At 45.6% G+C, this 25956-nt stretch overlaps 1 pseudogene; it reads left to right on the forward strand.

Annotated features, from left to right (window-relative positions):
* Window positions 1–11636: 11636 nt before the first annotated feature.
* On the forward strand, window positions 11637–14429 carry LOC109553980 (elongation factor 1-alpha, oocyte form-like; annotated as a pseudogene).
* The last annotated feature ends 11527 nt before the right edge of the window (window positions 14430–25956 follow it).

Consider the following 25956-nt stretch of genomic DNA (forward strand, 5'->3'; position numbering starts at 1 on the left):
GGAGGTTGGTAGCAACCAGCTTTGGAAGCATAAAAGATTTGTTGAGAAAGGAGGTATAATAAAACCATCAGTGATTGAGAGTTTAACACACACCAGGTACCATTCTACAAATTCTCCCATGAAAGGATCAAAGCAAATGTGAGAGGGCAGATAATATCGTTATTTCAATTTTATGTAGCAAACCGAGGCTTAAGAAAGTTTAGCTGGTTGAAAGTCATTTATCTAGGAAGTAGGAGAGTGAGGTTTTGCCCAAGTGATCTGACTCCAGAGCCTCTTCCTTTTAACAATTTTGTCCCAGAATTGTTAAAGTCATAAGTGTATTTCATCATTTTCCACCATCAGTATAAAGTTTTGGCTAAGTCTCCTCTTCTTCCTTTAGGGTATTTTTATATTGTTACGTCACTCCATATTCTTTTATGAATTCCTTTTTCTTCCATCATCACCATCATTTCCCTCTCTCTCTCTCTCTTTTTTTATTTTTTTTTTTAATATTTTTTTGGCCAGAATGAACGTGGGATCTTAGGCTTCCCAGGTGGCTCAGAGACTCAGGAGATGCAAGTTTGATGCCTCGGTCAGAAAGATCCCTTGGAGTGGGAAATAGTAACCCACTCCAATATTCTTGCCTGGGAAATTCTGTGGACAGAGGAGTCTGGTGAGTTACAGTCCACAGAACCACTTTGAAGGGGTCATTTCAATGTCCCAGTTATAGTCATACTATATTATATCCCATATGTACATAGTTTGATAATAAGCATATGTCCTATATGTACATATGTTATATGGAGTATTCAGAAGTCTGAGTATTTAAGGTTTGGGGTCATCTCTTGTGATTGTTAAGGGCCAAAGATAAACAAGAATGTGATTTGTTTCTTTATAAGTAATATGACCTCCATGGGAACTGCTCTTTTGCCCTATTTTTCTATGCTCTAAACCATTATTTTCCAAACTAGATTCCTCAGTACATTAGTTCCATGAGTGGTTAATAGTGTACCTCTTAAAAAGGGTTCCCCAATCAAATACCTGCAGTGAACTCTGCCTCGAGTTTTTGCCCTCATAGGAAACAGGGTTCCCATAGAATCTGAGGCATGGACTGCTCTGTTCTCACCTTTAATGAGGCTGCTGCCTCATCCTATGCTAATGAGGACACCATTCTCCCGAGATTACAATGTTATCGGCTTCTCAGGTACTTAAAATGTACAGATTATTGTTCAGCTGGGGCTACTTCTCCAGGACATTAACTTCACCATTTACGAATGCATTTTCTCATTGTTTCTTCTTTCTCAGTTTCATTTTCTGAGGGTTAGGAAAATAGCTTTCCTCCACATTCAGACAATAGCCTCCACTCACCTGCCTAAACCTTACCTTCCTTCCTTCAGTTTTCATTCCTTCTGTTCTTGCCAAGTCTCTTGACTACTTCAGTGCTTCATCAGAGGTGGTAAACTTGACCTTTTAATGACCATCCCCCTCCATACTCTCATTCTCTGCGTGAAGGCTACAGATGCTTATGGCCTTGTGAAAATAGTTCCTCATTCATTCATTCAGTTGTTAAAAATTAAGGACCTACTATGGGCTGGGTGTTGTTGTAGGATCTGGTTGAAAGGATCAGTAAATGAATGGATTTCCTCTGGGATTTGGGAAGCTCTGTTAAGTAAATGCATGGCTAGGTAGGTATATTTATCTTTTAGGAAGAAAAGTGCTCTATAAATCAGGGAACTATTATAATATTTACATATTGGTCCCATGAAAAATGATTTAAGCAGTTTTCACTGTATTAAGACTCCTGATAATTTGCATTTATATAAGCACATTATTGGCACAAATTTGTCCCTCTGAGTAGCTCCACTTAAAGTGGTTTTGCTTTAATTATCTCTCACAGAGCAACTATAAAATGATTGTAAAACAATTTGCAAGTATGTGTGTTATCCATAAATGCTAAATAACAGTTAAATTATAAACACTATGCAGTGGAATCTGACATTTCTCAGGATAATATTTCAGTTGCTCACCTAATGTACTGTCAACTCTGGAGCATTAACTTCTGGATTAGGCTAGATGTGTATCTGGAGAGGTAAGAAAGAGTGTGCACTTGCCTTAGGAGCATCCCAAAGGAAGAACTTTCTTTTACCCTCTAATTTTTTTTTTCTGTATCTTACTAACCCTCAGTGGACCACATGAAATGATTTCCAAAGCAAACCAAGGTAGTCATAAAACATGTATATATTCAAGGGCTAACACCATGAGTTCAGATATATAAGGTGTTTTAAATAATAACTGATGAAGGGATACAATAGACATCTGAACACTTCCTTGGATCCTTCATTAATGGACTCAATGCACGTCATTGTGAATGACATCTTGGAGACAGCAATGAATAAGTTCGTCAAGATCCCTGAGCACCCATCCAAAAAAAAAAAACAAACAAACCAGAAGCTCCTGATGATATTTACATAGTCACTTTTTTCCTCCACTGCTTTGAAGGTAACATTTATTTTTGCCAGCTGTGCAGAAGTAAGTTTGAAGTTCTCAGTCTCTACTCACTCTGAGCATAGTCACTCTGTGGGTCCTTTCTGAAGCTTACAGTTTCATTTCCAACCCATTATCTGATTCTCCTAAGGACCAGTGGAGGGAAAGGACAGAATGGTCATCAGTCCTATTCCACACGTGAAGAAACTGTGATTCAGTGTGTCAGTGGTTTATGCAAATCACACAGGGATAAACGAGAGACAGAACCTGAACTTAGATTCTAAAATCAAGGGAGGGAGGGTGCTACAGATACAGGACAGCCACAGAACAGCTTCCTGTAGCACATGCTTCACGGGCTTCACTGGTGGTTCAGCGTAAGGAACCTGCCTGCAACTCCACAGATGCGGTTTGATCTCTGGGTTGCGAAGATCCCCTGGAGAAGGAAATGGCAACCCACTCCAGTATTCTTGCCTGGGAAATCCCATGGACAGAGGAACCTGGTGGGCTGAAGGTCCATGAAGCTGCAAAAGAGTCAGACATGATTTAGGGACTACATAACAACAACACACACTTCACAGTGAAAAAAGTGACCATTGAAAATACGTACTTTCGCATTGCTACATGAATGCATGAGTGAATCAGCAGTTCTATGCTGGATTCCTGCACTGACATCTCAGACTTGCCGTCTTCAAAAAGAAACCCTTTGGGACATTTAACTTTGTGCCCTTTGTATCCTTCTTCCAACCACCACACCAGCACCACCTATTTCACATCAGCCTATTTCCTTCTCTCTCCCTGATGAACCACAGATGAAAAATCCCCTCCTGTGCCCCAGTTATTCCTCTGGGACACTTCTCTGAGCCGGATGTGGGCCTGGAGAAGGAGCACCCTTGACAATTTCAGTCTCCATCCTGTGCTCTTTATTTTATTTTTAAAAGGTTTTATTTTTATTTATTTATTTTTAATTTTAATTGGAGGCTAATTACTTTACAATATTGTAATGGTTTTGCCATACTTGACATGAATTAGCCATGGATGTACATGTGTTCCCCATCCTGACCCTCCCTCCCACCTCCCTCCCCATCCCATCCCTCAGGGTCATCCCAGTGCACTGGCCCTGAGTACCCTGTCTCATGCATCGAGCCTGGACTGGCGATCTCTTATACATATGATAATACACATGTTTTAATGCTATTCTCTCAGATCATCCCACCCTTGCCTTCTCCCACAGAGTCCAAAAGACTGTTCTTTACATCTGTGTCTCTTTTGCTGTCTCACATATAGGGTCATCGTTACCATCTTTCTAAATTCCATATAGTATAGTTAGTATAGTGTTAGTATACTGTATTGGTGTTTTTCTTTCTGGCTTACTTCGCTCTGTATAATAGACTCCAGTTTTATCCACCTCATTAGAACTTATTCAAATGTATTCTTATTAATGGCTGAGTAATACTCCATTGTGTATATGTACCACAGCTTTCTTATCCATTCGTCTGCTGATGGACATCTAGGTTGCTTCCATATCCTAGCTATTGTAAACAGTGCTGCAATGAACATTGGGGTCCACGTGTCTCTTTCAATTCTGGTTTCCTTGGTGTGTATGCTCAGCAGTGGGATTGCTGGGTCGTATGGCAGTTCCACTTCCAGATTTTTAAGGAATCTCCACACTGTTCTCCATCCTGTGCTCTTTAAGTTCTTACAGAGATGGGGATACCAGACCACCTGACCTGCCTCCTGATAAACCTGCATGCAGGTCAAGAGCAACAGTTAGAACCAAACATGGTGCAACAGACTGGTTCAAAATTGGGAAAGGAGTACGTCAAGGCCATATATTGTCACCCTGCTTATTTAACTTCTATGCAGAGTACATCATGAGAAACGCTGGGATGGAGGAAGCACAAGCTGGAGTCAAGATTGCCAGGAGAAACATCAATAACCTCAGATATGCAGATGACACCACCCTTATGGCAGAAAGTGAGGAAGAACTAAAGACCCTCTTGATGAAAGTGAAAGAGGAGAGTGAAAAAGTTGGCTTAAAACTCAACATTCAGAAAACTAAGATCAAGGAATCCAGTCCCATGACTTCATGGCAAATAGATGGGGAAACAGTGGAAACAGTGAGAGACTTTATTTTCTTGGGCTCCAAAATCACTGCAGACAGTGACTGCAGCCATGAAGTTAAAAGATGCTTGCTCCTTGGAAGAAAAGTTATGATAAACCTAGACAGCATATTAAAAAGCAGAGATGTTACTTCATTGATAAAGGTCCGTCTAGTCAAAGCTATGGTTTTTCCAGTAGTCATGTATGGATGTAAGAGTTGGAGTATAAAGAAAGCTGAGCACTGAAGAATTGATGCTTTTGAACTGTGGTGTTCAAAAGAGAAGACCCTTGAGAGTCCCTTGGACTGCAAAGAGATCAAACCAGTCCATCCTAAAAGAAATCAATCCTGAATATTCATTGGAAGGGCTGATGCTGAAGCTGAAGCTCCAATACTTTGGCCACCTGTTGTGAAGAGCTGACTCATTTGAAAAGACCCTGATGCTGGGCAAGATTGAAGACAGGAGGAGAAGGGGGCACCAGAGGATGAGATGGTTGGATGGCATCACCAACTCAATGTACAAGAGTTTGAGCAAGCTCTGAGCATTGGTGGTGGACAGGGAAGCGTGGTGTGCTGCAGTCCATGGGGTCACAAAGAGTTGGACACGACTGAGTGTCTGAACAACAGCAACAGTCCTGTGCCCTGTCCTGCCTCGAAGTTTAGAGTTCACATGTGTTTGGATTTATACTGCTATCTGGCTTATGATCCAAAGTGAGGAGAGATTGGGAGCCTTCAAATTAACTCCAGTCTTGGCAGAGAGATGTCACCCCTAGAGCACTGGGAAAGAAAAGCAATTACATAAATAAATATTACTGGGGTCTTCCTTTGTTGGGCAAATGTTCAGTAGAGGCACCTGTGATCAAGTTAATCAGCAAGGTGTACTGAAGGCTTGTGCTTCCACTGCTTGTGCACAGATCTCTGTATTGTGAGAGCCTAACTGTGTGTGGGTGAGTGTGTCATTCTTGCTACCTGAGACTGGGAATGTGTCAAATCAGCTGGCCTGGGAATTCCTAGATGTGCAGGTCCTTCTTGAACCATGTCTGACATGTAAATGTTTATGGACTCAAATCAGACAGAAAAGGACTTGCCTGAGTCTCAGTTTCCACATGTAAGACGAGGAACAGCACCAGAATGAAGCCAGGGGACTTCCAGGAGGTAACATATCCTGGCTATCCTAAGTATGTTGTTTTTAGAAAGGAACTCATTTTGGGGGCTTCCTTGGTGCTCCAGTACGTCTGCCAACGTAGAGGACACAGGTTTGATCACTGGTTTGGAAAGATCCCACATGCCACAGGGCAACCAGTCCCGCGTGACACAACTTCCGAGCCTGTGTGCTGCAATTACTGAAGCCCGTGCAGCTGGAAGGTGTGCTCTGAACGAGGGGAGCCGCCACGAGGAGAAGCCCGCTTACTGCAACTGGAGAAGGTCCGCGGCGGCGAAGACCCAGTGCGGTGAAAACTGAATGAATAAAAAGAAATAAGCCCTATAAAAAGAGAAAGGAACATGTCTGGATTAAAATTCCACCCCTGCTCCTGCCTACACGTTGGTTGTGTGGTTTGGACAATTCATTTTACCTCTCTCAGCCATCTGTGAAATGGGAGTTAGGCAAAAGCAGCTTTGAGGTGGAGATGCAGTAACACAACGTGCTCCAGAAATATTTGTTGAATGAATGATGCTCAGAGTTGAGGGAAGGCTTTCCATGTTAATAAGACATGACCAGAGCTTCCTCCACTGTCCATTTCCCCTTAAGTTATCAAGCTCTGGAAGATAAAAGGACCTTCTCCCCTTGTCTCCATTCCCCATTTAAGCAAGAATTATTTGAGTGGAAAATCACTAACTTAGAGTCTCTCCAACATTCGGTGCTTTGTCTCCTCCAGGCCAGGACTCCAGCTCCTGGGGTGTGGGGTGGGTGAGTCTGGTGTTGCCTCCCCGTTGTGCTGTTGAGGCGGGGACAGCAGACACCCCAGTCTGCCACATGCTTCAAGACCACTGCAGGAAAGGTGCTCTGTAAGCATCTGCACAAGAAATAACTCCATCCTACTTAGGATTTGACTTCCTATGTTTGCAGGTCTGCAAACCAGGTATCTCCTTATTCAGGTGATCAGACGCTGGGAAACTCAGCTTTCCCTGCTTCTCATGTACACACGTGAAATGGGACTAAACTAAGTCAAAACAATTCTTTTTTCAATTTTTAAAATTTTTAATCAAAGTATAGTTTGACTTTCAATGTTGTGTGAATTTCTGCTGTATGGCAGAGTGATTCAGTTATACACATGTGTACATTCTCTTTTATCTTCCTTTTCACTGTGGTTTATCACAGGCTATTGTATATAGCTCCTTGTGCTATAGAGAAGGACCATTCTAGCTTATCCATTCTATATATGCTAGTCTGCATCTGCTAACCCCAAACTCCCCCTTCATCCCCGTCCCACTTCTCCTCCAGCTCGGCAACCTCAAGTGTGTTCTCTCCATCTGTGTGTCTGCTTTTGTTTTGTAGATAAGTGCATCTGTGTCATATCTCAGACTCCACATTTAAGTGATGTCATACACGTCTTTCTCTGTGTGACTAAATTTAAGGTGTTGAAACTTTACCTTCAAAGTTCCCCATCACTTGCTCCAGTTCGTTTCATTTTGTGGCTTTCTTCTAAAGTATACTGATAATAACAGAGAACAGATAAACAAAAGTTCCTACTGTATAGCACAGGGGATTATATTCAATATCCTGTGATAAACTATAATGGAAAAGAGCATGAAAAAAATGTTTTTACAGGCGTTTCTGAATCACTTTGCTGTACAGTAGAAATTAACACAACATTGTAAATAAACTTTGCTGTTGTTCAGTCACTAAGTCCTGTCTGACTCTTTGTAATCCCATGGACTGTAACATGCCAGGCTCCTCTGTTCTCCACTATTTCCCAGAATTTGCTCAAATTCATGTCCATTGAGTTGGTGATGCTATCTAAACATCTCATCCTCGGCCAACTCCTTCTCCTTTTGCCTTCAATCTTTCCCAGAATCAGGATCTTTCCATTGAGTTGGCTCTTTGCATCAGGTGTCCAAAGTACTAAATTTCACTAAAACAAATGAAAAAAAAAAAATATATATATACTGATACTGTTGTGCAGACTCAGTTTATGTTTGAGATGGAGTCTGTCTCTAGAAACTTGAATAAAATGGGGTGATCTCATAGCTACACCTCTGCTCACTAACTATAAAGACCAAGGGGTTTTGGTTAATAGGTAAATTAATTAATAGACATATTTAGTTCATATGCCAACACTGGCCACATAGTCTAGCTTTTTTTAGGAATCAACCCTCCCTGGAGTAACTTTTCACTACAAAGTCACCCCTTCTTGTATTTATGCAGTTGCCCAACAAGCACATCTTGACCATATAACTTCATTTGTCTCGTTGCATTGAGCTTGTCGTTCTAAATGATTTTATTTCATCCTAACTCATCTGAAGCCTGCATTACAGTCACTATAGATTCATTCTAATTCTTAACCATCTCATTCCATAAACCCTGATGACTTTATGTTTATACATTGTAAATACTATTTCTAATAAAATGATAATGAATGGCCAGGGCCCTTCAAATTTGTAAATAATGGGAATATTTTTCTAGCAACCGCCAATTACACTGGCTGGGAAAGTCAGTCTATCAGGAGCACTTACCCTTCAGCTGATTTCAATGTCAGAAAACCTCTTCATTCTGATTATTCCTTCAGTTCGGAGTCAGCCAAGACTACAGAGATACTATGTAAAGGGCTTAAATGGAAGAAGTATAACAATAATAATTCTTAATGAGGAGACAGTCTGGCTCAGCAGAAGCCTGGAAACCTGGAGATGGAGGAGTATCCTCCTATTTCTTCACTAATGTGTTCTGTGACCTTGGGCAAATTGTTGGGTCTGTGCAGCACTTGGCTCTCAGCGAGTGGAGTCTGGCAATGCAAGGCAGGGAGAGGAAGACAGGACCAGAGGAGACACTGGTTATGGATCACTTGCCACATGCCAGGCACTGCGCAGGACGACTGAGTTCACTGCTCGAGAAAGCGGGAGGTAAGAATTACCCCCATATTACAGATGAGGAGACAGAGGCTCAGAGACAGTCAATTCCCACAGCTAGGAAGTAGAGGAGGCAGAATGTAGACTCAGGTCTACCTGATTCTGAGGTGAAATTCCGTTACACGCCTGATTTGCCTTTGTGCTATTTCAAAGAGGCTCAAACAAGACAGATTATCTCATCATAACTAGTAAGGCTCATAGCAAGACTGATAGTAAGACGGGAATTTCAGATCCAGATCAGGGAGTGAGCTCAATTGCTCTGGATGGAAGGGCTGGAGACTCAGGAAGGGGTCTAGACTCTGACCCTTGCAGTGGTCCCCAACCTTTCTGGCACCAGGGACTGGCCTGGTGGAAGGCAGTTTTTCTACGGATGGAACTGGGGGTGTCGTGGGGGATGGTTCGGGCGGCATTGCGAGGGGCAGGGAGCGACAGGCCCTGAGGAGCTTGACTTTGGGATGAGAGAGAAGATGCTGACAAAGGCATGTGTTCCCCATCTGGGTGGCAAGTGCTTCTGTTGGCACTTCTGGTCCCCTCCGCCCACTTCTGAATCCCCTTGTATTTATGTGGAACACGCGTCAGCTGCACCCCCTGGCTGAGACGTATCCCCTTCTTCCGGGACTCCTGCAGTGGCCTCCTAAGGGGTTTTCTGACTCCAGCCTCAGCCTCTTGGAGCCTCTCCTCACTGAAGGAACAGTAATTTTCCCCCTGAGGACAATAAAGAGTAATCAAGAGATTCAAGCCAGGGGATTACATAATTAGACTTACAGTTTAGGAAAATTAAACTCTGAGCAATTAATGCATGATGATCTTCCCCTTTTATCTCTTTAGCCATTGTTTCCTTCCACTCATTCCCTCCAGGCAAACTGAGTCCAGAACTGTCCTTAACGGATTATTCTGCCTGACAAGCCCCTCTGCCTGATGCCCACGCCTGTGATCTTGCTGAAACGTTTCTATGAAGCAGTCCTCCTCTCCCCACATACTTGGGAAGCCCCCCAAAGACCTTCACTCACAGCCCTCACAACTCACTTGTTACTTTGAAATGGCTTCTTTGTCTCCCTTCCAGAGTCTCCTGGTCTCCCTCAGAGACCAGGGCTGCACCACTCCCACAACAGTCACAGCTCCCAGGGCTCCACTAGATGTTAGCGGAATAAGTGGCTCTACCTCTTCTCTTCTGAAAGGTGACCAGATGAGGGAAATACACTAACTGTGGGGACCAGGACAGCACAGAACCTTGGGACAATCCTTTGACCATCTTGGGCTTCCCTCGTGGCTCAGATGGTAAAGAATCTGCCTGCAATGCAGGAGACATGGGTTTAATCCATGGGTCAGGAAGATCTCCTGGAGGAGGGAATGGCCACCACTCCAGTATTCTTGCCCAGAGAATTCTATGGACAGAGGATCCTGGTGGGTTGCAGTTCATGGAGTCACAGAGTTGGACATGACTGAGTGACTAACCCTTTCAGTTTCACTTTAACCATCTTAGACCTTGATTCTTCTATAAAATCAGGAGAGAAAAGAGACAGATGTTTTCTGAGGATCCATCTTCTCTGACATTCCAGCTTTTTGATTCCTTAGGCACAAAGGTGAAAATGGTGATTTAAGAACAAGAAGTGGGGAATTGTCCTGGTGGCCCAGTGGCTAAGACTCCACACTCCCAATGCAAGTTCTGGGTTCGATCCCTGGTAGGGGGACTAGATCCCACATGACACACCTAAAGATCCTGCATGCCACAGCTAAGACCTGGCACAGCCAAATAAATAAAGAGAATAAATATTAAAAAAAAAAAAAAAAGAAGAAGAACAAGAAACAAGCAACGCTCAAGGAGGTGGGCCTCAATGGGATGGGGAAACTCAAAGTCTAGAGTATTGGCCTCCTGGGCCCAGGCTAGGGCTGTGGAGAGCAACTGGAGGCCATGAGCCTTGGCTGAATGACTGAGCGCTGCCAAGAGCCTTCCTGGGGAGGAAGGAGGACATATTCAGCCTCAGGGAAAACCCCAAGTAGCCACAGTCCAGCCTCGAAGCAAGTGCCTCCCCCACCCCCCAGCAGTGCTGGACTGCTGACTGGAAGGAGCCCCAGAACGACCACTGACTCTCAGGGAGCCTGAGAGCTCTTCCCAACAAAGTCTCGTCATGACTGCTTCCTGATTCCGAGTCCTCAGCCCCTGGCGGTATCCAGCACTATACTTCCCAGTGCATTGCACGAATGAATGAAAGGTCACAGCTATTAAAGCACCTTAGTCTTGGGAAGTCACATGCAAAGTCTGATGCCATGCAGAATTCATTCTTATCTTCTTATTTTTTTCTTATTTCCCAAATCTTCCCTTCCCCGACTCCACCCACACACTCACTTATCCAGGCTTTCTTCATCTGAATATCGAATCAGTCAGAGAAAAAGTCTGCAAAATTGGGTTTGGGGGTAGGGAGTGGCATTCCCTACCCAGCTCTGGTGTCAGATTTGGGTGGAACCAGAGGCAGGCCCAGGGCTGGGCTTATAAAAGCAGCAGGTAAGACAGCCATTCGCTACTGTCACAGCTGCTGCAGCTCCTGCTGGATCGTCTTTGGTCCCTCTTCTCTGAAGGTAGGCGTTGGCAAGGGGCAGAGGACCACCTTCAGGCTATGGGATGGCAGGGTTTCTTGTATATGGAGTGGGCTGGTGGGGTGTTGGGTGGGGAATTGGAAGGATGGGAGATATGTGGGGGAATGGCTGAGTCCCCACATGTTCTGGGGAAGGAGGGAGGGGCCAGGACCGCTTGGAAATCCCAGCTATAGCCCTGGGATGGTGACCCTTGCCAGGGTGCAAGCCTGGCAAGTCCTTTACTTTTCAGCTGGTGCCACCATGTCCCAGGCTCTGAGCTAGGCCACGATGTGGGGAGGGGGTGCTGGGGCAGAGCAGGAGGAGAGGAGGAGTAGCAAGAGGCAGCCTGCCTGCCGGGATGTCTGGGCCTCACTCTCTCCCCACCCTCCCCTCCCGTGCTCCAGTGAAGCAGTGACTGAAGGAAGCAACCACCACAATGGGCAAAGAGAAGACACACATCAATATCGTGGTCATCGGCCACGTGGACTCTGGCAAGTCTACCACCACCGGGCACCTCATCTACAAGTGCTGGGGGGATTGACAAGAGGACCATTGAGAAGTTTGAGAAGGAGGCAGCTGAGGTGAGGCACCCACCCGCGGGGTTGGCTCTAGGAGTGGCGGGGGCTGGGGATGGCAGTCCGCTCTGGCAGGGTCTGGTGGCACAGTGTGGAAGCAGGGCACACTGTGAGGTCTTGGAGTGGCAGCTGAATCCCCCGGGAGAGATCCGGCTGCTCGCCATCAACGTGCTCCTCACTCCTCACCCCTCCCCAGATGGGTAAGGGCTCCTTCAAGTACGGCTGGGTGCTGGACAAACTGAAGGCAGAGAGAGAGCGTGGCATCACCATCGACATCTCCTTGTGGAAGTTTGAGACCAGCAAGTACTACGTCACCATCATCGATGCCCCGGGCCACAGGGACTTCATCAAGAACGTGATCACTGGCACCAGGTAAAGCAGCCCTTGTTCCCAGGTCCCTCCCTTTCGAACCAAGGCAGACTGTAGGGGAGGTGGCTGGCAGAGGGAGGGGAGGAAACTCAGGCTTTGTTTCCTGGGGACGAAGTGCATCATAAGCCTTAGAAGGTTTTCTTTATCCACTCTGACCTTCAGTTCTGACCAATCAGAAGATAGACTCTAATGCGATCCAGACACCATCCTCCTTTCAGGCTGGGGCAGGGACTAGGTTTTCTGACACCCAGACAAATAAATCACCTTGTGGGGCTCCTGACAAAGGAACCGAAAGCTCATGCATGGGACTGAGTAACAGTTTAAGTGGGAGGCAGGACCTCTGCGCACAGCAGCATCCGGGGGATGAAGGCATTTGTCAGTTTCTGGGGAGTGTCCAGCTTGCAAGGGGCCAGGCATTGCCCGCCCGAAGCTCTAGCCAGCCTCCCAGCACATCCGGCGCCCCCTCCCCTAACCAATCTCTTGCCCCCACAATGTCTGCCTCCCGCAGGCTGACTACACTGTGCTCATTGTGGCTGGCGGTGTGGGCGAGTTCGAGGCAGGCATCTCTAAGAACGGGCAGACTTGCGAGCACGCGCTGCTCGCCTACACCTTGGGTGTGAAGCAGCTGATCGTGACGGTCAACAAGATGGACTCGCCCGAGCCTGCCTACAGCGCTGCGCGCTTCCAGGAGATCACCAAGGAAGTGAGCGCCTACATCAGGCAGATCGGCTACAACCTGGCGACCATGGCCTTTGTGCCCATCTCGGGCTGGCACGGGGACAACATGCTGGAGCCCAGCACCAACGTGAGTGCAGGCGGGGTCCATGGGCGGCCGGGTCGGGGGGCAGACGGGTCTTGGTTCTGGGGTGGGCATGCTGGGAGCCACGCCCCTGCCTCATCTCCCCCTTCACTGCATTCCTGTCCCTGCAGATGCCCTGGTTCAAGGGCTGGAAGGTTGAGCGGAAGGAGGGAAACGCCACCGGGGTGACCCTGCTGGAAGTTCTGGATTCCATCCTCCCCCCAACTCGCCCAGTCAACAAGCCCCTGAGGCTGCCGCTACAAGACGTGTACAAGATAGGAGGTGAGGAGCCAGGGCTGGGCGGGCTGAGGGGAGATGCCATTGGAGGACGAGGTCCACTGTCTGACTTGCTGGGCTTCAGATCCTGACTTGTGAGCAGTGCCAAAGCCCCAGAGTTTCCAGTTTATCTGATATGCAGAGGAAACAGCCAGTCGTTGAGTTTGGCACTTCCTCCAGCTCTGTAGGTGACCTTAGCCCTTGATCCCCAGGAAGCCAGCTCTTACCGGGTGGGGCTGGAGTGGTTCTAACCGCCTGCCCTTCTCTTACGCAGGCATCGGCACAGTGCCTGTGGGCCGAGTGGAGACCGGCTTCCTGAAGGCCGGCATGGTGGTCACCTTTGCCCCCAGTGGCCTCACCACTGAGGTCAAGTCTGTGGAGATGCACCACGAGGCTCTGTCGGAGGCCCTGCCCGGGGACAACATGGGCTTCCACGTGAAGAATGTGTCTGTGAAGGACCTCTGTCATGGCAACGTGGCTGGAGACAGCAAGAACGACCCCCTGATGGAGACCGGCAGCTTTGTGGCCCAGATGAGCCGCCCAGGAGGCCACAGCCCTTGGTGCGTGGTGGTGGTGGAGACTGCCTCTGAGAAATCAGCCCCGGTTTTGGTGGAGGCCCCAGTCGTCTCGAGCCTTGGCCCTGGCTCACAGGTCCCTGCAGTGATCCTCCTCCTCTCCCTTTCTAGGTGATCGTCCTGAATCATCCAGGACAGATCCAAGCTGGCTATTCTCCGGTGCTGGACTGTCACACAGCCCACATCTCCTGCAGGTTTGCTGAAGTGAGGGAAAAGATCGACCGCCAGGCAAGAAGCTGGAAGACAACCCCAAGGCCCTGAAGTCGGGCGACGCGGCCATTGTGCAGATGGCCCCCGGCAAGGCCATGTGTGTGGAGACCTTCTCTGAGTACTCGCCTCTAGGTGAGCCGGGGCGGATGGCTGCTGAGTCCTGGGAGGAAAACCACTTCTGACTGAGGCCATGGAGCCGTGGCTTCCATGTCTCTTTTCAGAAATCTCACTCTTTTCCTTCCTTCTGTCCCCCAGGCCGTTTTGCTGTGCGGGACATGAGGCAAACTGTGGCTGTTGGCATCATCAAGGCTGTGGAGAAGAAGACAGCGGCTGCGGCCAAGGTCACCAAGTCAGCGGTGAAGGCCAGCAAGAAATGCAGCACGTCCTTCTCCCGCACCATTTTCTCAGCAGCCTCCACTGTATGAGACACTTCTATGACTGAATAAAGTTAGTGGTAAAACTTCTAGCCATTTTGGTTTCCTTCAAGAAGGAAAGCATGAGGTCAGTGAAGAGATTCTGGGTAAAGAACCCATTTAAGGACCATAGGCTTGAAACTGTTTGATGCCCTGGGTGGTGAACACACCATTCAGGTCTTAACAGCCTTCTTCTGTTTCCCACAAGGAAGAATTGTTTGGGGATGTGATTAAGTAGAGTCATAATGGCATAGGGTGAGATCCCAGGGCGATACGTGAGTCCAACACCACCATGTCCAAAGGCTTAGTTTTGCCAAGAGAATGCGCTGGTCATAGCAATCACTGTCTTCCAACAATACAAGACTCTACACACGGGCATCACCAGATGGTCAAGGCTGAAATCAGACTGATTATATTCTTTGCAGTCAAAGATGGAGAAGCTCTATACAGTCAGTAAAAACAAGACCAGGAGCTGACTGTGGCTCAGATCATGAACTCCTTACTACCAAATTCAGATTTAATTTAAAAAAGTAGGGAAAACTACTAGACCATTCAGATATGACCTAAATCAAATCACTTGCGGTTACAGTGGAAATGAGAAATAGATTCAAGGGATTAGATTTGATAGACAGACTATGGATGGAGTTGTGTGACATTGTACAAGAGGCAGTGATCAAGACCATCCCCAAGAAAAAGAAATGCAAAAAGGCAAAATGGTTGTCTGAGGAGGCCTTACAAATAGCTGAGAAAAGAGAAGCTAAAGGCTAAACAGAAACGGAAAGATATACCCATTTGAATGGAGAGTTCCGAAGAATAGAAAGGGGAGATAAGAAAACCTACCTCAGTGATCAATGCAAAGAAATAGAGGAAAACAATAGAATGGGAAAGACTAGAAATTTCTTCAAGAAAATTAGAGATACTAAGGGAATATTTCATGCAAAGATGGGCACAATAAAGGACAGAAATGGTATGGACCTAACAGAAGCAGAAGACATTAAGAAGAGGAGGCAAGAATACAGAGTTCAGTTCAGTTGCTCAGTTGTGTCTGACTCTTTGCGACCCCATGATTCGCAGCATGCCAGGCCTCCCTGTCCATCACCATCTCCCAGAGTTCACTCAAACTCATGTCCATCGAGTCAGTGATGCCATCAAGCCATCTCATCCTCTGTCGTCCCCTTCTCCTCCTGCCCCCAATCCCTCCCAGCATCAGAGTCTTTTCCAATGAGTCAACTCTTCGCATGAGGTGGCCAAAGTACTGGAGTTTCAGCTTTAGCATCATTCCTTCCAAAGAACACCCAGGCTGATCTCCTTTAGAATGGACTGGTTGGATCTCCTTGCAGTCCAAGGGACTCTCAAGAGTCTTCTCCAACACCACAGTTCAAAAGCATCAATTCTTCGGCGCTCAGCTTTCTTCACAGTCAAACTCTCACATCCATACATGACCACTGGGAAAACCATAGCCTTAACTAAATGGACCTTTGTTGGCAAAGTAATGTCTCTGCTTTTCAATATGCTATCTAGGTTGGTCATAACTTTTCTTCCAAGAGCAAGGGTCTTTTAATTTCATGGCTACAGTCACCATCTGCAGTGATTTTGGATCCCAAAAAGATAAAGTCTGACACTGTTTCCACTGTTTCCCCATCTATTTCCCATGAAGTGATGGGACCTGATGCCATGATCTTCGTTTTCTGAATGTTGAGCTTTAAGCCAACTTTTTCACTCTCCTCTTTCACTTTCATCAAGAGGCTTTTTAGTTCCTCTTCACTTTCTGCTGTAAGGGTGGTGTCATCTGCATATCTGAGGTTATTGATATTTCTCCCAGCAATCTTGATTCCAGCTTGTGCTTCTTCCAGCCCAGCGTTTCTCATGATGTACTCTGCATATAAGTTAAATAAGCAGGCTGACAATATACAGCCTTGACGTACTCCTTTTCCTATTTGGAACCAGTCTGTTGTTCCATGTCCAGTTCTAACTGTTGCTTCCTGACCTGCATACAGAATTCTCAAGAGGCAGGTCAGGTGGTCTGGTATTCCCATTTCTTTCAGGATTTTCCACAGTTTATTGTGATCCACACAGTCAAAGGCTTTGGCATAGTCAATAAAGCAGAAATAGGTGTTTTTCTGGAACTCTCTTGCTTTTTCCATGATCCAGAGGATGTTGGCAATTTGATCTCTGGTTCCTCTGCCTTTTCTAAAACCAGCTTGAACATCAGGAAGTTCACGGTTCATGTACTGCTGAAACCTGGCTTGGAGAATTTTGAGCATTACTTTCCTAGCATGTGAGATGAGTGCAATTGTGTGGTAGTTTGAGCATTCTTTGGCATTACCTTTCTTTGGGATTGGAATGAAAACTGACCTTTTCCAGTCCTGTGGCCACTGCTGAGTTTTCCAAATTTGCTGGCATATTGAGTGCAGCACTTTCACAGCATCATCTTTCAGGATTTGAAATAGCTCAACTGGAATTCCATCACCTCCACTAGCTTTGTTCATAGTGATGCTTTTTAAGGCCCACTTGACTTCACATTCCAGGATGTCTGGCTCTAGGTGAGTGATCACACCATAGTGATTATCTGGGTCATGAAGATCTTTTTTGTACAGTTCTTCTGTGTATTCTTGCCACCTCTTCTCAATCTCTTCTACTTCTGTTAGGTCCATACCATTTCTGTCCTTTATCGAGCCCATCTTTGCATGAAATGTTCCCTTGGTATCTCTAATTTTCTGGAAGAGATCTCTAGTCTTTCCCATTCTGTTGTTTTCCTCTATTTCTTTGCATTGATCACTGAGGAAGGCTTTCTTATCTCTTCTTCCTAGTCTTTGGAACTCTGCATTCAGATGCTTGTATCTTTCCTTTTCTCTTTTGCTTTTCACTTCTCTTCTTTTCACAGCTATTTGTAAGGCCTCCCCAGACAGCCATTTTGCTTTTTTGCATTTCTTTTCCATGGGGATGGTCTTGATCCCTGTCTCCTGTACAATGTTATGAAACTCATTCCATAGTTCATCAGGCACTCTGTCTATCAGATCTAGTCCCTTAAATCTATTTCTCACTTCCACTGTATAATCACAGAAGAACTATACAAAAAAGATCTTCATGACCCAGATAACCAAGATGGTGTGATCATTCACCTAGAGCCAGACATCCTGGAATGTGAAGTCAAGTGGGTCTTAGGAAGCATCACTACAAAAAAAACCTGTGGAGGTGATGGAATTCTAGTTGAGCTATTTCAAATCCTGAAAGATGATGCTGTGAAAGTGCTGCACTCAATATGTCAGCAAATTTGGGAAACTCGGCAATGGCCCCAGGACTGAAAAAGGTCAGTTTTCATTTCAATACCAAAGAAAGGCAATGCCAAAGAATGTTCAAACTACTGCACAATTGCACTCATCTCACACGCTGGCAAAGTAATGCTCAAAATTCTCCAAGCCAAGCTCAACAGTTTGTGAACTGTGAGCTTCCAGCTATTCAAGCTGGATTTAGAAAAGGCAGAGGAACCAGAGATCAAATTGCCAACATCCATTGGATCATCAAAAAAGCAAGACAGTTCCAGAAAAATATCTACTTCTGCTTTATTGACTATGCCAAAGCCTTTGACTGTGTGGATCACATCAAACTGTGGAAAATTCTGAAAGAGATGGGAATACCAGATCACCTGATCTGCCTCCTGAGAAATCTGTATCCAGATCAAGAAGCAACAGTTAGAACTGGACATGGAACAACAGACTGGTTCCAAATAGGAAAAGGAGTACGTCAAGACTGTAAATTGTCAGCCTGCTTATTTAACTTATATGAAGAGTACATCGTGTGAAATGCCAAGCTGGATGAAGGTTGGATGAAGCACAAGCTGGAATCAAGATTGCTGGGAGGAATATCAATAACCTCAGATATGCAGATGACACCATCCTTATGGCAGAAAGTGAAAAAAAAACCTAAAACTCTTGATGAAAGTGAAAGAGGAGAGTGAAAAAATTGGCTTAAAACTCAACATTCAGAAAACTAAGATTATGACATCGGTTCTCATCACTTCATGGCATATAAATGGGGAAACAATGGAAACAGTGACAGACTCTATTTTCTTGGGCTCCAAAATCCCTGCAGATGGTGACTGCAGCCATGAAATTAAAAGATGCTTGCTCCTTGGGAAAAAAGCTAGGACCAACCTAGACAGCATATTAAAAAGCAGAGACATTACTTTGCCAACAAAGGTCCATCTAGTCAAGGCTATTGTTTTTCCAGTAGTCATGTATGGATGTGAGAGTTGGACTATAAAGAAAGCTGAGCACTGAAGAATTGATGCTTTTGATCTGTGATGTTGGAAAAGACTCTTGAGAGTTTCTTGGACTATAAGGAGATCCAACCAGTCCATCTTAAAGGAGATCAGTCCTGGGTGTTCATTGGAAGGACTGATGTTGAAGCTGAAACTCCAATAGTTTGGTCACCTGATGTGAAGAGCTGACTCATCTGAAAAGACCCTGATGCTGAGAAAGGTTGAAGGCAGGAGGAGAAGGGGATGACAGAGGATGAGATGGTTGGATGGCATCACCGACTCGATGCACATGAGTTTAAGTAGGCTCCGAGAGTGGGTGATGGACAGGGAGGCCTGGCGTGCTGCAGTCCATGGGTCTCAAAGAGTCGGACACGACTGAGGGACTGAACGGAACTGAACTGAACCATGTCCTCGGAATACTGGTGCTAGGTGCTTTAGCATTCAGAGCCCTGAAACAGGAAATGCCAAATTCTCTTAGGCAGAAGGGGTACTATAAATGGAGGTTTGAGCTCGATCTGTTCAATTAAGTTAGGTTACTATGTCTAGACAGTGAGGAATGAACGGCGCTTTGCAGCCTTTGTTCCCTAATTTTTGTTTTCCATTTTTTGGACGCAGCAGTATATCTCATGGAATTTTAGAAGCTATATCACATATATCATGTACTGGGAGTCAAGTCTTCCAGTTCTGCCTGTGGCATATTCATTTATCCATCAATTTGGCAGATAATTTGTGCCAGATGGTGGTCTGATCCCTCAGACTTTACCTAAAGTGTAGAGACATGTAACTATCAGGTGATAAGTGCATGAAAGTGAGTGAGCAGTAAGAGGGTAGAGGTGGAAAGTAGACCATGAAAATTAATAAGCAGTAAAAATTTCCAGTCATCCCAGCACGATGGCAACTTGGACCAGGTGGATAGTCATGATGGAGATAAGTGGTGAGAAATTCTGAATATATTTAGAAACTGATAAATATTTAAAAATTGCATGTGAGATATGAAAGGGAGTTGAAGGTGACATCTAGTTTTTTGACCTGTGTAGTTAGAAAGATTGGATTTCTATCATGAGAGGTGGGAGTGGATTGCTAACTAAAAGAGATGCTAGTCTGGAGCGGAGAGAGGTCCAGGCTGAGATAATCAGGGAAGTAATTAAAACATGGAAAGTGGATCCCTTGCCCAGAAGCATCTGCTTGGAGCTGCTAAGACATGCACATACACCTTCCCTTCCTGGAAGTAAATTAATCAGTTGCATAACCATTGCAATCAATTCTCTACTGGAAAAGTCATTACTCTTCAAACACTGAGAGTACCATTAAAATGAATCAAAGCCTAACAGGACTGTGGGAGCTCTTTCAGAAGTCAGGTTGGGAATCAGCAGGAAGTGATATTCCTAATCACTATGGAAATTTGATGTTCAAGATTTAGACCAGGTTGGCAGAGACCCTTTTTTTTCCCCCCACTGATCAATAACATTACCTGTTCCTGCCTGTCAAGTTGGCTTTCTTTCATGTACAAATCCCCAGGGAAACCCCATACCTAGCACAGACCTAGAAATAACAGGATGACACGTCAGAGCTGTCACCGTGCCAGGTATCAAGAAGCTCACCTGTCTCCAGTGCTGGGAAGCTTGTCAAATTTCAGCTGGTGTCAGCATGAAGCGGCCTAAAGGAACCTGGACCAACCTTGGAGCATCTCAAGACTGTAAATGTCAAAGGCTACCCAAACTGAGACCCGTGCAGGGCCTGTGGTTGCTATGGAATGCAAATTGCTCACCTGTTGGATTCCTCATGCCTCCTGGGGCCTGTGCAGAACGGCTAGTCCTTTTTGCCCTCAGAACACTTTATTTAAAATTCTCTAAATCGTAACCACAGCTTTGCTTAGAATGATTGGGGAATTAAACTTCCACCTAAGTGCATCCTTAATATGTACTTAATAAACATTTGTTGACTTGTGAATGAATGTCAACCTGCTTTTATTGAGAAAAGTGAATGTTTGAATGCTAATTTATTGCTCTTAAAAGTTTTTTTGGTATTGCTGCTGCTGCTAAGTTGCTTCAGTCATGTCCAACTCTGTGCGACCCCATAGACGGCAGCCCACTAGGCTGCCCCGTCCCTGGGATTCTCCAGGCAAGAACATTGGAGTGGGTTGCCATTTCCTTCTCCAATGCATGAAAGTGAAAAGTGAAAGTGAAGTTGCTCAGTAATGTCTGACTCTTCACGGTCCCATGGACTGCAGCCTACCAGGCTCCTCCATCCATGGGATTTTCCAGGCAAGAGTACTGTAGTGGGGTGCCATCGCCTTCTCCGTTTTTTGGTGTAGACTAGTTTTAAAGTCTTTATTGGATTTGTTATGACATTGTTTCTGTTTTATGTGTTTGGTTTTTTGGCAGCAAGATACATGGGATCATAGTTCCCCGACCAGGAATAAAACTCAGACTCCCTGCACTGGAAGGCAAATTGTTCATCACTGGACCATCAGGGAAGTCCTGCTAATTTATTCTTAATTTTTAAGAACAATCATGGTTTTGATTCATGTTTTGTAAAGATGCCTTTTTAATTTGCAAAAAAAGAAAAAATATCATGGTTAATGCTCTAAGTACCATATTCTCTACTCAGAAATTCCACAGTGGTTGGGAGCAAACATTGCTTGTAAGCAACAGAACCTCATCTCATTAGAAACTCCAAGAGTCTTTCTATATAGCATTGCAAAGAGCAACCAGAATTGGCCAAAGTTTGGCACCAAACTATGCCTATAGCATAGTAGTAGACTAGTAGTAGTACTACTACTACTAGTAGTAGACTAGTAGTAGTACTACTACTACTACTAGTAGACTAGTAGTGAGAGCTCTGACATTTAACCCAAGAAGTAGTTTCTGCTGGCACAGTCCCCCTCCTTTAGCCCTTAGCATAATGTTGTAAGTGGACCTAAGGCACCTTGGAGTAGAGTATGTGAGTTGCTCAGTCACGTCCAACTCTTTGCAACTGCATGGACTATAGCCTGCCAAGCTCCTCTGTCCATGAAATTCTCCAGGTAAGAATATTGGATCAGGTAGCCATTCCCTTCTCAAGGGGATCTTCCAGACCCAGGGATTGAGCACAGGTCTCCTGCCTTGTAGGTGAATTTTTTACCATCTGAGCCACCAGGGAAGCCCAAGGCACCTTGGTTGGTCACAGTGATTAGGTTCTTGACTGGAAGGTATTAGAGGCCTCCACTTGTTACATATCACCACCAGTTGATATAACGAACCATTCTCAGACAGTTCCTTCACATGTACCTCTATTAGCAGGCATAAAATGATCACATGTCTGTTGCAGAGTTTGATGAAGTCTCTGAGCTTCTATAGCCCTTTCAGTCTCTGCTGCATGTAAGTGACAGCATTCTGGCAGTAGATTTCATCTGGCCTTTTCGTGGGGGACAGAACCCCCCAAAATGACTCAAGATAAGATGGAGTCCTCAGGCGCTGACTGCCACCTCGGAGGCTGCTGGGTTCCACTGTTCATCCAGGGAGATGACTATGCGATAGTTTCAGTCAAGCCGTGCGTCATCTCTGCTCGCTTCACCTGTGAAGCACACTTCCTCTCGTGCTGACTGGAGGTCAATATGGTTGAGACTCATAACGCTGTGCTCTCCACTCCCCCCTCCCCCACTCCCGCCGAATCCATCAGAAGGGCTTCTGATTACTCTTTCCAATGCTATCTTAACCAAAAGCTCTATGTTAACTAAGAAGAAACTGCTTCTTAGTTTCTGCTGGTTAAAATACTTCTCAACTATCTCTAGAGTGTGTTGTCTCAAGGTACTTCAACTGACCCTACAGACTGCATCTCACATTAGAGCACTCCCCCTGGAGCCCACTCTTCCCTGAGAGATCATGTTGCCCCATCCCAGCCTCCTCGCCCACTTCTCAGGAAACCTGACTTGCTTTCCTGGCAGCTGCTTTCCTTCCGGAAGTGGCACTAGTAGTAAAGAATCCACCTGTCAGTGCTGGAGACACACATCCGGGTTCGATTCCTGAGTCAGGAAGATCCCTCGGAGAAGGAAAGGGCAACTCACTCAAGTGTTCTTGCCTGGGAAATTCCACGGACAGAGGAGCCTGGCGGGGTCCAGTCCGCGGGTCACAATGAGTTAGACAGGACAGAGTGCGCGCGTGTGTGCGCGCACACACAGAAACAGACACAGACACAGACACAGACACAGACACACACACACGTACACACACACACACATCAATGATGGAATCATCCAACAGCCTCAAACCCCAAAGGAAGCACCCTGGCTTCAAGATATCAGTCTGCCCTCTGTCAGCATCCAGGGCTCTAACACACTTCCTGCCGGGGCACCTGTGAGCCCATCTTCCCAGGCAAACAAGGAGGCTCTGCCACTTCACACGCCCTCCTTGGGGTGGTCTGTGCTTTTGTGAAAGGAGCTTATTCTGGGCTGACACGCAGCTCTCACTGAGTCCCAGCCACTCCACGCTCCAGGCTGTGGCTGGTAACACCCGATTGTGAAGACTCTCTGTGGACATCTGGCCTCCTTCATGGAGTGAGGCCAGGAGGACATGAGGTCACTTATTGCTTCATTCATCCGTCCCCTCTTTCACCAGATGTTCGCTGATGCCACATGGGATGGGACTGGAGTAACGATTTCATCATGCTCACCTCAATCTCACCCGTCTGGCAAGGGAGACAAACAAGTGACTAGAAAATTCTAATAGGTGTAAGAAAGGATGTGACAAGGCTCACCTCAGGAGGTTGTGGAGAACACAGGAGGGCCAACAACAGAGCTTGAGGAATCAGAGAAAACTTATTGGAAATATTGACCTCTTAAAAAAACATGTGTGTAACACAAGGGACTTCCTTGCTGACCAGGGGACTTTGCCTTTCCATGTAGGGGGTGTGGGTTTGATCCCTGGGCAGGTGCTTAAGGTCCCCCATGCCTCCTGGCCAAAAACCCAAAACATGAAAAGCAGAAGCAATACTGTAACAAATTCAACAAAGACTTTAGAAATGGTCCACATCAAAAAAAAAAAAAAAGGCACAAAAGCCCAGAGGGGAGTGGAAGCCAGGAGGGCAGGATGGTGGGTCTGTGGACTGGGAATGCCAAGAATGGGCAGGCCTTTGAAGAGCCTTGATGTCAAGCTGGGGTGTCTGGACTGGGTGGTGAGCAGCCCAGCTCAGGGGCATAGTTGCTCTCTGAATGAGAGGTGCAGGCTTCGGGCTGCCTCGGAAACTTATCTTGAGCCCTAGTGCAAAGAGAACACGGGGAGCTGATGTGACCTGACACTCCCCTCTACTGCTGGGCGGTCAGGGTACCCCTACCCACTTCCATCAAGCCTGAGCGGCCCTAGTAGTGAGCGCAACCAGCTCGTTGGCATGGAAATAAAGAAATACGACTCTACCAGACTGAGACAGCCACTTGTCAGGGTGGAAACGAAATTGGAATTCTGAACAGACTCTCTAGTCATTTGTCTCAATACAACGGATTTCTTCTTGTTATATTAAACCAAGGCCCAGACTCCAGAAGCAGAAACCCAAGCTGCCATTGCCCGTTCACATGCACAACTGGTATTTTGGCCTCGTCGGAAGGCACACCAGCTCCTGTTTACATAGCTGCTTGCATTTAATGACGACAACATAACACAACTGAGAAAAGTCACCCTATGGAAAAATCTGTTTTCCTTCTGTTCTGAAAAGAAAAATCCCACCACATCGGAGAGAACAGACATGTCCGGCATTCACAGATAGATGAAGACCCTCAAAGAGAAATCTACCCCCTCCTGTTCACCTATAGGCCAACTGGGCATTGGGAGTATTTCCAGAGAAAAACTTCATACCTTACTCACTCACAGCCCCACGTCCCATAATTAGCTGAGTTCTAATTATTCCCGGTATTGTCTCTGGCGCATTCCTTTTGTGAGACAATGGTGGGTAAGACAATGGTGCATAATTCAAACACAGGGCCAATCTGAATGAGAAACTGGCAGAGGGCTCATGGGACGATTGCATTATTCATGAAAAGACATCAGAACAATTGGAGGATAACATTAGATTTTAAATCACAGCGGCAATTACAAGACAATTATCCCAAATGGTGTAATTGCCACAGCTACAGGGTGAATGGCAGAACCTACACAGCGTTCATGCCACTTTCTTTTAATACCATGATGAAGACTGGTTTGTTTATTGTAAGAGGAAATTCTCCGGAAGGAAACATTTGTATTCCCTCCTTTTGTACCCTGTAGAGCTGGCAACCAGAGCCTGGGTGAGAAAAGGAACCAGAGGCCACCCTGGAGTCTTTCAGGCGCCCCGCCTTGCCTACTCCAACACGTGCAGCGCCCAACTCCTCTACCTCGTCCTTGAACTTCAACCCAAGTACAGAACCTGGGTTCTGCTCCTTCTAGATGACGTTTCGCAGCCAAGGACTCCTCATGTGCGGCAGTGGGGAGTCACTTGCTTTTCAGGCAGCAAACTGGGGTTTACTCCCTGTCCTAATTCTTATTGACAGCACAGTTTAGTTGGCTCAGACGGTTAAGAATTTGGCTGCAATGCAGGAGACCCAGGTTCAGTCCCTGGGACTAGAAGTCTCACTCCAGTATTCTTGCCAAAAAATTCCACGGACAGGGGAGCCTGGTAGGCTACACTCCATGGGCCAAAGTCAGACATGACTGAGTGATTAACACGTTGCCTTTCATTATAAAGGCAGTTATCATGTACTGAGTACACACAATGAGTAACATGCTTCTCACATCTTTTATTTATTTATACTGATGCAAAGCTGATTTATAATATGTGCAGCTCAGTTACGCAACAAAGTGATTCACTTATATATGTATATAAATACATACACACACACATACAAATATGTTCTTTTTCATATTCTTTTTCATTATAGGTTACTATAAGATACAGAATATAGTTTTCTCTGTTACGGAGTAGGTCATTGCTGTTTATCTGTAGCACCACTATTTACAATAGCCAAGATATGAAAGCTATCTAGGTGCCCATCGATGGATGAATGGAATGTTATTCAGCCATATAAAAGGATTAAATAAAGCCATTTGCAGCAACGTGGATTAGCATACTAAATGAAGTAAAACAGAGAAAGACAAATATGGTATGACATGGCTTATATGTAGAATATAAAAAAATTACAAATGAACTTATTTATAAAACAGACAGACCCACAGACATAGAAAACAAATTTATGGTTACCAAAGGGGAAAGAAGGGGTAAATTAGGAGTTTGGGATTAACAGATATACACTGCCACGTATCTTTTCTTATGTAA

Source organism: Bos indicus, chromosome 29, assembly GCF_029378745.1.
Source record: "Bos indicus isolate NIAB-ARS_2022 breed Sahiwal x Tharparkar chromosome 29, NIAB-ARS_B.indTharparkar_mat_pri_1.0, whole genome shotgun sequence".
Taxonomy (NCBI): domain Eukaryota; kingdom Metazoa; phylum Chordata; class Mammalia; order Artiodactyla; family Bovidae; genus Bos; species Bos indicus.